We start from the raw sequence: 12,939 nt of genomic DNA on the forward strand, positions 1-12,939 counted from the left end.
CACAGGAATGCATGGGGAATGTATGTGTCCATGGTACTTCCTGATGTGTGGGGAGTGCAGGGGCGAGTTTGGTATGTGCGTATTTGTGAGATTAAATGCTGCGCGATGGTGTCGGCAGATTTAATGTGTATGGTGTGGAAGTGCCACTTCTAGAAGTTGGCATGTCTGTGTAGTAAATGTGAATTGACTGTCTGGCTTGTGATTGGCTGTAGTTGGCTGGTGCGCCTGGCTCCAGGAGTTAGGATGGGTCTGCCCCGGTGGTTAATGAAGAGATCTGCATGTTGATGGGAGGGAGGAGTGCACCTGGGACCTGAATAGGGCTGGGCCTTCCCTACACAATGCTGGCTCCACCCCCTGTCGTGCGACTGATGTCCTTAGCCTACCCTGTGAATGGAAGAAGAGGAGCTGAGCAAAACAAAGTGCTCAAGTGCTCCCAAACCAGTTGCAGCTGGTTTTTCCTAAACCCTGTGCTAAGGGGACAAAGGGAATTTGTGTATAAAAAAGGGGCTGTGCCCCCAGGTAAAGTGTTCTCTCTTGTTCTAGCTTGAGGGGGGCCTGCTGCTGCTGCTGGGCTCCAGGAGGAACCGCCACTGGGGACTGCCTCCCTGCCGGAGGGCCCTGTGAGCAGGCCCCTGGGCCGAGCCTTTGCCCCCCTACCTTCTCTGCAGGACTTTCTGTGGACCTTTCCTTGCACTGGAAACCTTGTGCTTTTGGATTTCCCAGGACCTGGCTACACCTTTCAGCGCCCTGGGAGCACTGTTATCTGATTTTCCACAGGAAGGGCAGCTGGGGCTGTGCAGCATCGCGCTGATAATGCTGTAAGAATCTGAGGCTGCTAGTCTCAACCAGCTCTGACGCCAACCTCGCCAACTCCGAACACCTTCACTTCCAGATCCACATCGACCCCAAGACCACACTCAGAGGCACTCTCCTCTACAGACCACCAGGACCCCGCGCAAAATTCAGTGAAGACATCACGGACTTCATCTCTCCACACGCGCTCCCCTCCAAAGACTATATTCTTCTGGGAGACCTCAACTTTCACCTTGAAAAGATCAACGACCACAACACCGCCACCCTCGTGGACAACCTCGCCAACCTCGGACTTAAACAACTAGTCACTTCCCCCACCCACATCGCAGGTCACACACTCGACCCCATCTTCACATCCAGCAACCATGTCTCCTTCAGCCACACTACGGATCTCCTCTGGACTGACCACAGCTGCGTTCACTTCACCTACAACAAACCGAAACCCATCAACCACCCCCAACCTACCCTGCAAAGAAACTGGAACAAAATCACCACGGACCAAATCTCCGCATCGCTCCTTCGAAATTCCCCAGCCCTCTCCTCTAACGCTAACGAAGCCGCCGCCAACCTCACCCTATGGTTATCCAACACCGCCGACACCTTAGCTCCACTGAAAAAACGTCAAAGCAAACCTGGCAGCAAGAAGGCCTCATGGTTCAACGATGATCTCAAGAAGTCCAAGAAACTCTGCCGCTCCCTTGAAAAGGCCTGGAAAAAAGACCCAACCACCAGCACCAAGGACGCCTTCAAAAGCGCCACCCGCACTCACCACCAACTGATCCGAAAAGCCAAGAAAACAGCATTCAAGGATCGACTTGACAACAACGCCCACAACAGCAAGGAACTTTTCAACATCGTCAAGGAATTTTCCAATCCCTCGGCCAACTCCAACGACATCACCCCCTCTCAAACCCTCTGCGACTCCCTAGCCTCTTTTTTCCACAACAAGATTGCAGACATCCACAACAGCTTTGACAACCAACCCGGAAACCAACCCACCCTACCATCTGCTGACCATCTTCCCCCCGTGAACACCCTTAACGCCTGGAACCCAATCTCCACTGAGGACACCATCCGCCTGATGAATTCCATCCACTCAGGATCCCCCACAGACCCATGCCCTCACCACATCTTCAACAAAGCAGACTCCGTCATAGCACCGCACCTCCGAGACGTCATCAACTGCTCCTTCAACTCCGCCACCTTCCCGGAAGACTGGAAACACGCTGAACTCACCGCCCTTCTGAAAAAACCAACAGCGGACCCCACCGAACTCAAAAATTACCGCCCCATCTCGCTTCTTCCATTCCCGGCCAAAGTCATCGAGAAAGCCGTCAACAACCAGCTCGCCGCCTTCCTCGAAGCCAACAAATCCCTCGACCCCTCACAATCTGGCTTCCGAGCAAAACACAGCACTGAGACCGCCCTCATCGCAGCAACAGACGACATTCGAACTCTACTGGACAATGGAGACACAGTCACCCTCATCCTCCTCGACCTCTCTGCAGCATTCAATACAGTCTGCCACAGCACCCTTCTACAACGCCTCAATAACATCGGAATATAAGGAAAAGCACTTGAATGGATCACCTCGTTCCTCACCGGAAGAACCCAGAGAGTCCGCCTCCCTCCATTCAAGTCCGAGGCCTCTGAAGTCATCTGCGGCGTACCACAAGGATCCTCACTCAGTCCCACTCTCTTCAACGTATACATGAGCCCCCTCGCGGCCATCGCACGCCAACACAACCTCAACATCATCTCTTACGCAGACGACACTCAATTGATCCTTTCTCTCACCAATGACCCCAGCACCGCCAAAACTAACCTACACGAAGGAATGAAAGAAGTTGCCGAATGGATGAAACAAAGCCGTCTGAAACTGAACTCAGACAAAACAGAAGTCCTCATCTTAGGTGCATCCCCCTCTGCATGGGACGATTCCTGGTGGCCGGAAGCCCTCGGAAAAGCACCCATCCCGACAGACCACGCACGGAACCTTGGCGTCATCCTGGATTCTTCACTCTCAATGAACAGACAAGTCAGCGCCGTATCCTCTTCCTGCTTCAACATTCTTCGCATGCTCAGAAAAACATTTCGCTGGATCCCCTCCGAAACAAGGAAAACAGTCACCCATGCTCTGGTCACGAGCCGACTGGACTACGGAAACACCCTCTACGCGGGGACTACCGCAAAACTCCAGAAGAAACTCCAACGAATCCAAAACGCCTCAGCCAGGCTCATATTAGACATCCCACGCAACGAACACATCTCTGGTCACCTTAAAGACCTCCACTGGCTACCCGTAAATAAGAGGATCACTTTCCGACTACTTACCCACGCACACAAATCACTCTACGACATCGGACCAGACTGCCTCAACTCACGACTGTCCTTCTACACCCCCTCCCGCCAACTACGTTCTTCCAGCCAAGCCCTCGCCACTGTACCTCGCATCAACAAGACCACCATGGGAGGCAGATCCTTTTCATACCTGGCTGCTAAAACATGGAACTCACTCCCCGCTTACCTTCGCCTCACCCAGAACCACCTAGCGTTCAGAAAACAACTTAAAACGTGGATATTTGACAAATAATCCTCCTCCCCTTCCTAAGCGCCTTGAAACCCTCTGGGTATGTAGTGCGCTATACAAATTTTATGACTTGACTTGACTTGACTAAGGGAGATAGAGGGAATCCCCAGATTAGGGACTCCCCCGTGAAGCTGGCAGAGCGGGTGCCCACCCCGCTTACGTTTGGATTTTGTTGCGCAGGTGCCCACCTTGCGACTTTACCAGTGTTTTTACTTTTAATTGAGCGGGTGCCCACCCTGCTCTTATCTGTGAACATACAATCACGGGAGCCTACCCCGTATTGCCCCTGCTTGCACGAAGGAGTCACCAGCGAGTCACCCCCGCAGCCCGGGATCCAGAAGAGGTGCGGCTGCGGTGAACAGGAAGTTCAGCTGGACTGCCCAGGACTGCCTGTTTGTGGGTGGGGCCAGCGACGGGTGCAGGAGCCTCGCGGGCTCCATTTCCGCCTTCCCCTGTAGCTCGATAAAGGGGGAAGGCAACCAAGAAGACGAAGCCCCGGTCCCAAGGAGGCAGACCGGGTGAAGCGGAGACTCCTTGGCGGGCTCCCCTGATGAGGGGGAGCCTCGCCTGCTGGAAGAGAAGGCTGCAACCGGGATCGAGAGCGGAGCTCCCCTGCGCGAGGGAGAGCCCCGCGTTCAGCGGCATCTTGGGCAGTAGAGGCGGAGGGGGGGCCGAGGCACATTGTCGGAGCCTACACCCGCGCGCAGCCCACAACGTCCCGAGCCTCGAGGGCTCTAACAAGAAGTCCCATGTTCCCAGGGTAGACCGGGTGAAGCCAAAGAGACCGGAGGAGCATCCCAAGCAGCCCGATGAGTGGGGCTCAGTTTCCGGTGGTTGGGGGTGTCGGGCATATTGCCGGTGCCCGCTCCCTGTGCCAGTGCTTACTGGTTGTTTTTTTTTCAGCTGCCCCACTTGATAGCGGGCAGCTGCACCTGTGTGGGAATTTGTGTTTAGAGCCCACGAGGCTCCAACTACAGGGGCAGTGTGGTGGTTAGAGCCCACGAGGCTCCCACACACCCAGGGGCATTATTGTGTTCAGAGCCCCGTGGCTCCAACATTGTAGAAGTACTTGGGGGCATATTTCCTTTTAGAGCGCCCGTGGCTCCAACGTTTGGGGGCACATTTTGTTTTGTAGGAGCCCCAGGGGAGAGCCAGGAGGCACACTGGTGCCAGGCTCAGTTTCCCCAGCTGCCCAGCAATTAGTGGGCAGCTGCCACGTTTAGGCCCTAAAACTCTTGCACATTGCTGCATGTGCAGCTTGTAGCCCTGACTCTGCTGGACAAAGGGCGTTTGAGCCCCATTGAAGGCCAGTTGGCCTGGGGTCAGTATCGTATGTGATTTTGGCGCAAGGTGGTTGCCTAATGTAATGTATGCGTAATGTGTTAATGCCTTTAGGCTTGTCCTATACCTCTAAACTGTATTGTTATGCTTAGGCGGTTGTTTTGCCTAGTATAGGTTATGCTAGTCAGTTTATGTGTCCCTGCGTGATCTATGCCTAAGGTGATTAGTATTGCGTAGTGTGTTCCTACCCTTTACCAGTGGTTACTGGTTGTGTTCTACAAGTGTTATTTTGTGCTATTTCTACTAAGTGCTAATTCTGGCGGTGGCCCATGTGGCCCTGTCCTGTGTATATAATCCCCTGTAAATATTGCCCATGGCCAGTTGGGACAGTGTATCTGTGTGAATATGATCTAATGTGTTTATGGTAATACAAAGGCTATTTTTATATATAACCTGGTGTGGAGTTCCTTTTTGTGGTGTGCCTAGTGTGTTGCTGCTGTGTGTGTGTTGCACAAATGCTTTACACATTTCCTCCGGGATAAGCCTGACTGCTCGTGCCAAGCTACCAAGGGGGTGAGCAGGGGTTATCTTGGTGTGTAACTCCCTTGCCCTGACTAGAGTGGTGGTGTCTGCCTGGCTTTGGCGCAAGCCTTAGCCAACCAGACAACCCATTTCAAACAATTTCTAACTCTCTAAAATCAAAATGCCAAATTGAATGTTTATTTTCAATGTTTGTAATAATTGTAGCATTTTTAGCTTATGATTTTTTTTCAAATTCACATTTGGATTTGTGCAAGATCTGTTTTGTATTATCTTGTGTGTATTTATATGGTTTTTGCCTTTCTAGTGATAATTTCTATTGCACTTGCTGTGTCTGCACAGAGTAGATGCAGTTGATTCTTAGTCTAGCTATCTGTGGCAAGTGACAGGTGTCGTTTAGCATAAAGTTCATTATGTGGATTTTATTGATAGTTTTTTCCAGATCATTATATGGCAATAGTTATATTTACTGTTTGATACAGCTGAGTTTGTTGAGCTTTAATTTGGCGGTGTTGTTAATTGTTGTCTTTTTTGTTGTGTTAGGATTGCTAATTGAACTGCCGCTAAACATGGGTCTGAGACTGACTCTACATCTGAGGCAGAGGACCAAGTTGAAGATTCTGGAAGTGAAGTTTCTGTTAGATGGAAATCATCTGATGACGAATCCACTATTATTGCTGATGAAGTGCCTATTTTAGAGGAGAACAGTGATATGCCAATTAACCCTGGGCGTAGTTTGCGAAGTAGCGCTACGCGAAGCTACGCGAAGTGCACTTCGCACTACGCGAACTTCACGTAGCACTACGCGAGCTGCGTAGTAGCATGTTCGCACTGTGAAAGATGCGTTTTCAATGATTGCACAGTGCGAACAAGCATCCGGCACTGTGCAATCATTGAAAACGGCATCTTGCACAGTGCGAGCTGTAGTTTTCTGCTGCTCGAGTAGATTATTATTCGAGTGGCTGCTTTCTCAACGCGAACTGGTAGTTTCTCATTGAGAGCGGTCGCGAGCATGCTCAACCACTCACAATGAGAAACCTGACCTCCCCTCGTTGAAAATCTCGCCGGGATGTCATTTTGCTTGCTCGCGGTCGCGAACATGACGTTGAGGACTGCGAACTAGCAAAAAAGGACCGCTGCACTACCCTACGCTGCACTACGCGTGTTCGCACTGTGCTACGTGCAGCTCGCGTAGTGCGAAGTTGCGCAAACTTCGCAAACTCCGCGAGCGTAGCGTAGTGCTTCGCCCAGGGTTAATGTCAATAGTGTAGCAAGAGCAAGCTGGAATGCAGCCAGAGACAGGAAGGCTTTCCATTTGAAGTGCTGAAACCCGGGTTGCCCCTAACTTGGTGTAGCCTGTTTTGAACTGCCTTTAGTGGTGTTTTAGAATGTAGAGTCAGTACAGAGAACCTATTGCCTATCAATTTCTTCCAACTGTTTATTAATGTTATGTGAGTGTTTTGGGATTATATTGTTGAGCTGACTAATTTGTATGCAGAACAGTTTTTGAGGGACAACAGTGCCACACTTAAAACCCATTCCTGAGCTACCCCGTGGATCCCCACAAATATCCATGAGATTAAGCAGTTCTGGGTTTTAGCTTGCCATATGAGATTGACAAGTAAGGGATCACTGTCTTTACATTGGTCTACTAAGCCCTTTATGGCAATTGCTATATTTCCACAACTATGAGTTGAGATTGGTATTTACTTCTGCAGCAGATGCTGCATTTAGTGGCTAATGTTAGAGTATTACAACAAGATAACCCAGGTTCTGACGTCTCTTCAAGATTCAACTTGTAATTGACCATTTGCTATATATTTCTTCTCAGAGATCTTTGTTCCAGGGAAAGATACATCACTGGATGAGTCTCTGGTCATGTTCAAGGGCCATTTGGTTTTCAGATCATACATTTCCAAACAAGAGAGCACATTATGGTATTAAGCTGTATATACTGTGTGAAATTACCACTGGATATGCATATAATTTCAGGGTGTACACTGGTAGAGATTCTTCAATTGCCCCCCTGATTGTCCTTCCACTTTTGGAGACAATGAGAAAATTGTGTCGGAATTTGCCAGACCACTTTTTCGCATGGTCACCATTTATAAGAGGACAATTTCTTCACAGCTGTACAATTATTTCAATAATTGGTCAGAGTGTGGACTGTAGCATGTGGCCCAATCCTCTCTAACTGTAAAAGTTACTAAAAAGAGCTTGTGTGTAAAAACCTTGAAAGGGGACAGAGCAGTGCTTTGTTATAAGATGTCTGCCACACATGCACTAAGGAAGATAAGTGACTAATGGTCCATCGTTAGTTTCATTTACAGAAGACGCCGGAATCACGCGCACACATAGTTCTTTCTTAGAAAGAATGAAGGGTAGAATCAATTTGTTACTCGCCCAAACAGAGAATCACAAGAGCAGCACAACGTATGGGAGCACCCAGTAGACGTAGTTGAAGAGATGTTGGAAGTAGACAACAGAACTAATGTTGGTGCATAGGCCGGTAAATGGAGTTTGCTTTTTGTGTTGAACGTTGGACAGAGAACAAACAAATTGAAACAAGTGGTTCGTGGGAATAACATTGGAAATTAAGGTATGGCTATGAAAAGAGTGGGATGTAAGGTCAGAATTATGGTGAACTCTTTGTGCTAAGGACTGTGTTATTCCACAAGAGGATTTGGGCAATATCCAGTAATTATGAAAGCTATTGAAAATTCCACTTAGATTGTGAGTAACTTGTAGCTATATATAAGATTATTCACTTAGGGTAAAACACAGAGATACAGTTTGAATGACTTACACAACATCGGATCACGTGAATGCACTTTTAAATCATGATCGGGTAGTCTTAGGTAATGTTGAAATGCTGTTGATCATCAGTGATGGGATACGCATGATGTTGGTGAATTTTTATGAATCACCGCACAATCAAATTAGATAAGGTATCACTTTATCAGATGTCACTGTTTCCCTGGTTGAGATGTTAGTTTTTAGTTACCAAAATCATTTTTGTAGTTAAATACAGACACCCCTGAGGAAGGGACCAAAGTTTCAAAATGCATAGGGCGACATAAGAATCAAGTGGAATCCACAAGAATCACTGAACGATGTATGTTTGTATTAATGATGCAATACTGTTTTGAATAGTGGGATTCTTTAAAAAATATGTGGAATATCTGAAAACTATAAAAGAAATGAAAATTTTGTTTTGACAAACTATTTGAGGTGTTTTTGTGTATGTTGGTAAACTTGATAGATCTTAAGTCACTGACAGTGTGCATAGGGATTCAGGCATACATTTCCCTGAAACATGCATACTGATTTTACACGGGAGATAGGCAGCACCCTGGTCCTGTGCAGCACGTTGAAATTAAAGAGCTTTATGAACAAGATTGATCAATATTAAACCAGGAGTGTGCAACTCTATTCACTTTTCATAGATTGAAAGATCGCCACTTTCCTGAATGCATTCCTCCAACATCCAAAAAAGACTTTCCTTGTCAGAGATGTAGAGTCTGTACCTGAAGAGGAGCATGAAAGGAGCGTCGCATGTACTGATGCAAGTGTCTTTCTGAAGCTGGTCTATGTGTGCCCACATGTTTTAAATTGTACCATTAACAACTCAAGTATTAGGAGCAACTGTGAGAGTAAAGGGGAACTGACTGTGGTCTTTGTTGCAATATAACTTTCTGCTTAGATACCTGGTAGGCAGTAGTTTGATGAGCTTAGTTTCACCTGTAGTGCATGCAGTCACAGTTGATATTTCTTATTCGGCAAGTAGGTTGGTTCTTTCTATTTGAAAAAAATGCAGTTTTCAGTTGGATGTTTGATTTTTACTGCCTGTGCTTTGTGTGTGTAGTCTGTTGATTTTGAAGGTGTTTTAGAAATGAAAGAGGTGTGGCGGTTCATGGTGATGTCTGATTGGCATTTGTCTGGCAGTGTGTGTGAATGGCATCTGGCTGACATGTGTGTGTGGTGACAGGTATTTGACTGCCAGTGTATCTACACACTCAGTCACCCAAACTCCAGTCCAAACATTCCGCCAGCTGCCAGGTGGTGTGATTGCTGTGCCTGACCTGAAATCTGGCTGTCGGTGTGTGTCACTGGCATCTGGCTATTTAGAAAAAAACAAGGGGACCCAACGAGTTGCTAAGGACCCTGGGTATCAATTATTTTCAAGAACAATGGTCCTTAGAGAGAAAAAAAAGAAAGGACAAATGAAATATAGACCAGAAGTAGGTACTATACACATTCACTGTCCAGCCGGACAGAGAATTTAATAATATGCAATGTATAAGAATAACAAAATGATACACAGAAACAAAATAATACGGGACACAGTCCTGCACCCAGTATGGAGGGAAAAAAGGAAAAACAAACAATAAACAAAACAATTTTCAGGCAAAAGCTGGAGCTGTGGTAGCTTACACTAAAATAGGATAAGCTAACCACAATAGTAACCACATTGTTTATACATATTGAGTCAAGGTGGCACTATTTAAAGTGTCGACGACGTTTCGATCCCTAGCTCATTAGGTAGGGGGATCATCATCAGGACTATAGAAATGAGATTCCCTGGTATTGACCAAATCCCTGAAGGAATTCAAAACAGGAAAACAAACAACATGGGAACTTTGTCAGAAATTCTGATGGAAAAAGACCCTTTTTCACATGTCAGCGAGTGCTTTCAATATTATCAGACAATTCACATAAATTCTGTGAATGGCGAGTGAAGAGAATAGAAAAGGAAAATAACCCGTGCTGAGTGAGGCAGAAGGACCTGGAGTGACGAGTGGTAGGCACGTGCCTAATGCGATACGTTGAAGGAGGGAAACTGTTATGGTGCCTGATGAACTGACCATTTAGCTGAATAATTCGGGGTGCATAGTGGATGGTACATGCATGTGTGGATGGCCATAAAGGAGTGCCTAGGAAAGCATGCTTGTTTGAGGTTGTGCTTTAGTTCGAGATAGCAACAGCATGGGCTGCCGAATGGCAGGAAGATTATAGCATACAGTGATGTGGCTTAGCGTCAGCGTGATCAATGGCAACAACAATTGAGAGTCAAGGTAAAACGGGAGCTTACCGCGCACTGGTTTCACATGGAATTGTGGAAAACCGGTGCGTAGTGGCCGGTGTGGTCCTTGAAGAAAATTGAGCACTGGTAGGGAGGAAAGGGAATGGGTTTCAGCTCAATGGCCCATGGTGGTGCACCAATGCAATTTGGACAGGAATTGCTAAATTATATAGACGAGGTGCATACCTTGAATTGATTAACCGCTTTGAAGGTTAGTTGTGTTGAAGGTGGAGGGGTGGCTCGGGGGAATCTGTGATGGATTCCGACAGGGGTTGGCCGTAACCTTTTGGATCACGGAGGCAGGGTCGGATTGGGATCACAATTCAGCCCGCGCACTGATGAAAAAAGTGGCCCACATTCAAGAGGCGTGGCCCATATTTAAGGGGCGTGGCCCACATTCAAGGGGTGTGCCCTTTCATGAAACACCATTTGCACAGACAAGGAATGAAAGTGGGAGGATACTGTTCTTGCACAGGACACAGGGCCAAGGTGACAATGGCCTACATGCTGAGCAACTAAAAAAAATAGCAAGGCCCCTTTTTGTCACAAAATTATTCCAGCCCTCCAGCACAGGAACACCTGAAAAGCAGCAAAGCCTCTGCTATTACTAACCTACTTAGCCCTCCCCAGACCTTCAGCTCAGGAGCACATGAACAGAGGTAAGGCCCCTGCAATTAGTAAATTAATCAACCTTCCAGGCCTTGGGAAAATGTCCTGGCAGGAGAGCACAAAACACAGCTTTCTGGGTCATCCAAGGTACCCAGTTAAAAGGAGGAAAGTCCTAGAACACCTGGCCAAGCTAAAAAGTGATATCTATGTCCTGCAGGAGACAAGGCTAGGGGAAGAAGACATAGACCGCCTAAAGGCCAACTGGATAGGTCACGTAATAGGATCACCAGCAAAGAACAAAAAGAACGGGGTCATCACAATACTTAGTAAAAAGTCAAAACTCACACCAGCCAAGTCAAAGATAGACACTGAGGGCAGATTACTAATCACCAGCCTGCTAAGGGGGGGATGAACCTATACACGTGGCAAACATCTACGGCCCCAACAACGAGGATAAGACATTCTGGGAACAGACAGGCAAGGAACTGGAGGCACTATCTTTGGGTAGCTCCAATTAGTAGGCAATCACAAAGACAGAGCCAGACTACACAGAGGGGCAACCCGCTACGGAACCTCTGCGCAAAACTAAGACTAGCTGACCCATGGAGACTACAAAACCCAGATGGAAGAGAGTATACTTTCTACTCAAACCACACAACTCCTACAGCAGGATTGACTATATACTCATATCAGACACACACACACACCTCATAGAACACACAGAGATTGGCCGAAGAACGATCTCAGACCACTCTCACATCTGCCTAACACTAACAGGCAAACACAACGAACGCACGACACAAAGATGGAGGTTCGATGATGACCTACTCAAAAACGCAAACAGCGGTGCTGAAATAGAACTAGCCATAAAAGACTACCTCAAAAATAACGATAGCCCAGACATTGAAAGAGAGATGGTATGGGACGCACTGAAAGCCACGGTACGAGGAACCATAATCAGTATCAAGGGAAGACAGAACAGAGAGAGAAGCAAAAAGATAGCTGACCTAGAGAGCGAAATCAAAAAACTAGAATCCGGACACATAGCCAACCTAGAGGACAGGAACACCCTCAAGGTAGCCAGGTAGCCAGGGGGGAGGCTGAGGTGAAGCTGGTGCATAGGAAGTGCCTTCCCAGTGTGTTCTGGCAGTTTGAGTATTTACCATTTACTGTAGTATTACCCTTGTACCTGTCTATGGTACCCTTTTGTAACTTGCACACGTCACTTTTCTCTTGTAACACACTGTTTGCTACCTCTCACTTTTGTTTGCTTTAGATACTTGCACAAGTGCCACCATTGCCTACGTAACGTTTGTTCTTGTGCTGGAGTGTCTGCCATTAATTGCAGTATTATACCTCTACTTGTATTTTGTACGCTATTGTAACCTGCACACATATCACTTTTTCCTCCTGTAATGTATCGTTTGCTCCTCTTGTATTTTGGTTGCTCACTATTGTCACTTTTGATTCATGTAACTTAACGTTTGCTTTTATAATTTGTCCACTTATAATTTTCTCCTCATGTATTATTGCTGCTCCTAGTGTGAAGCACTCTGACACCTTCGGGTAAAGTCTGCGCTATATAAAATCGCATAAATAAATAAATAAAACAAAAAAATTCCAAACATCACCAGGCCCCCACAGCAAGACCCATTCTTCCTCGCCCACTATGCCCTGAATGTGAAGGGCTGTGGGCGAGGTGTTAAGACTAACATCGTTTCTGGGCTGCATGGAAGCCAGGGGGCCGAGGTGCAAATGGCTCAAAGGCCTGAGAAACACCTGGCCACCAGGGAGGCCGATTATTGCAAACAATCACCCCTGCCCAGCCTCAGCTTGATTGCTTGGCAGGGTAGGGGTGAAGGAGAGGCCACAGCTGACAATCGCTGTCTGGCCGCACAGCGAGGCTGCTTTCATTTTCTGTGTCTCTGTCTCCGTGCACTCTGTGGGCCGTTTTTTTTCCTCCCCTTTCCTAGTCCACTCTCTGTGGACTGGGACAGGGGAGAAAAAAAACGGCCCACAGAGG

Source organism: Lissotriton vulgaris, chromosome 5 (genome assembly GCF_964263255.1).
Source record: "Lissotriton vulgaris chromosome 5, aLisVul1.2, whole genome shotgun sequence".
Taxonomy (NCBI): Eukaryota; Metazoa; Chordata; class Amphibia; order Caudata; family Salamandridae; genus Lissotriton; species Lissotriton vulgaris.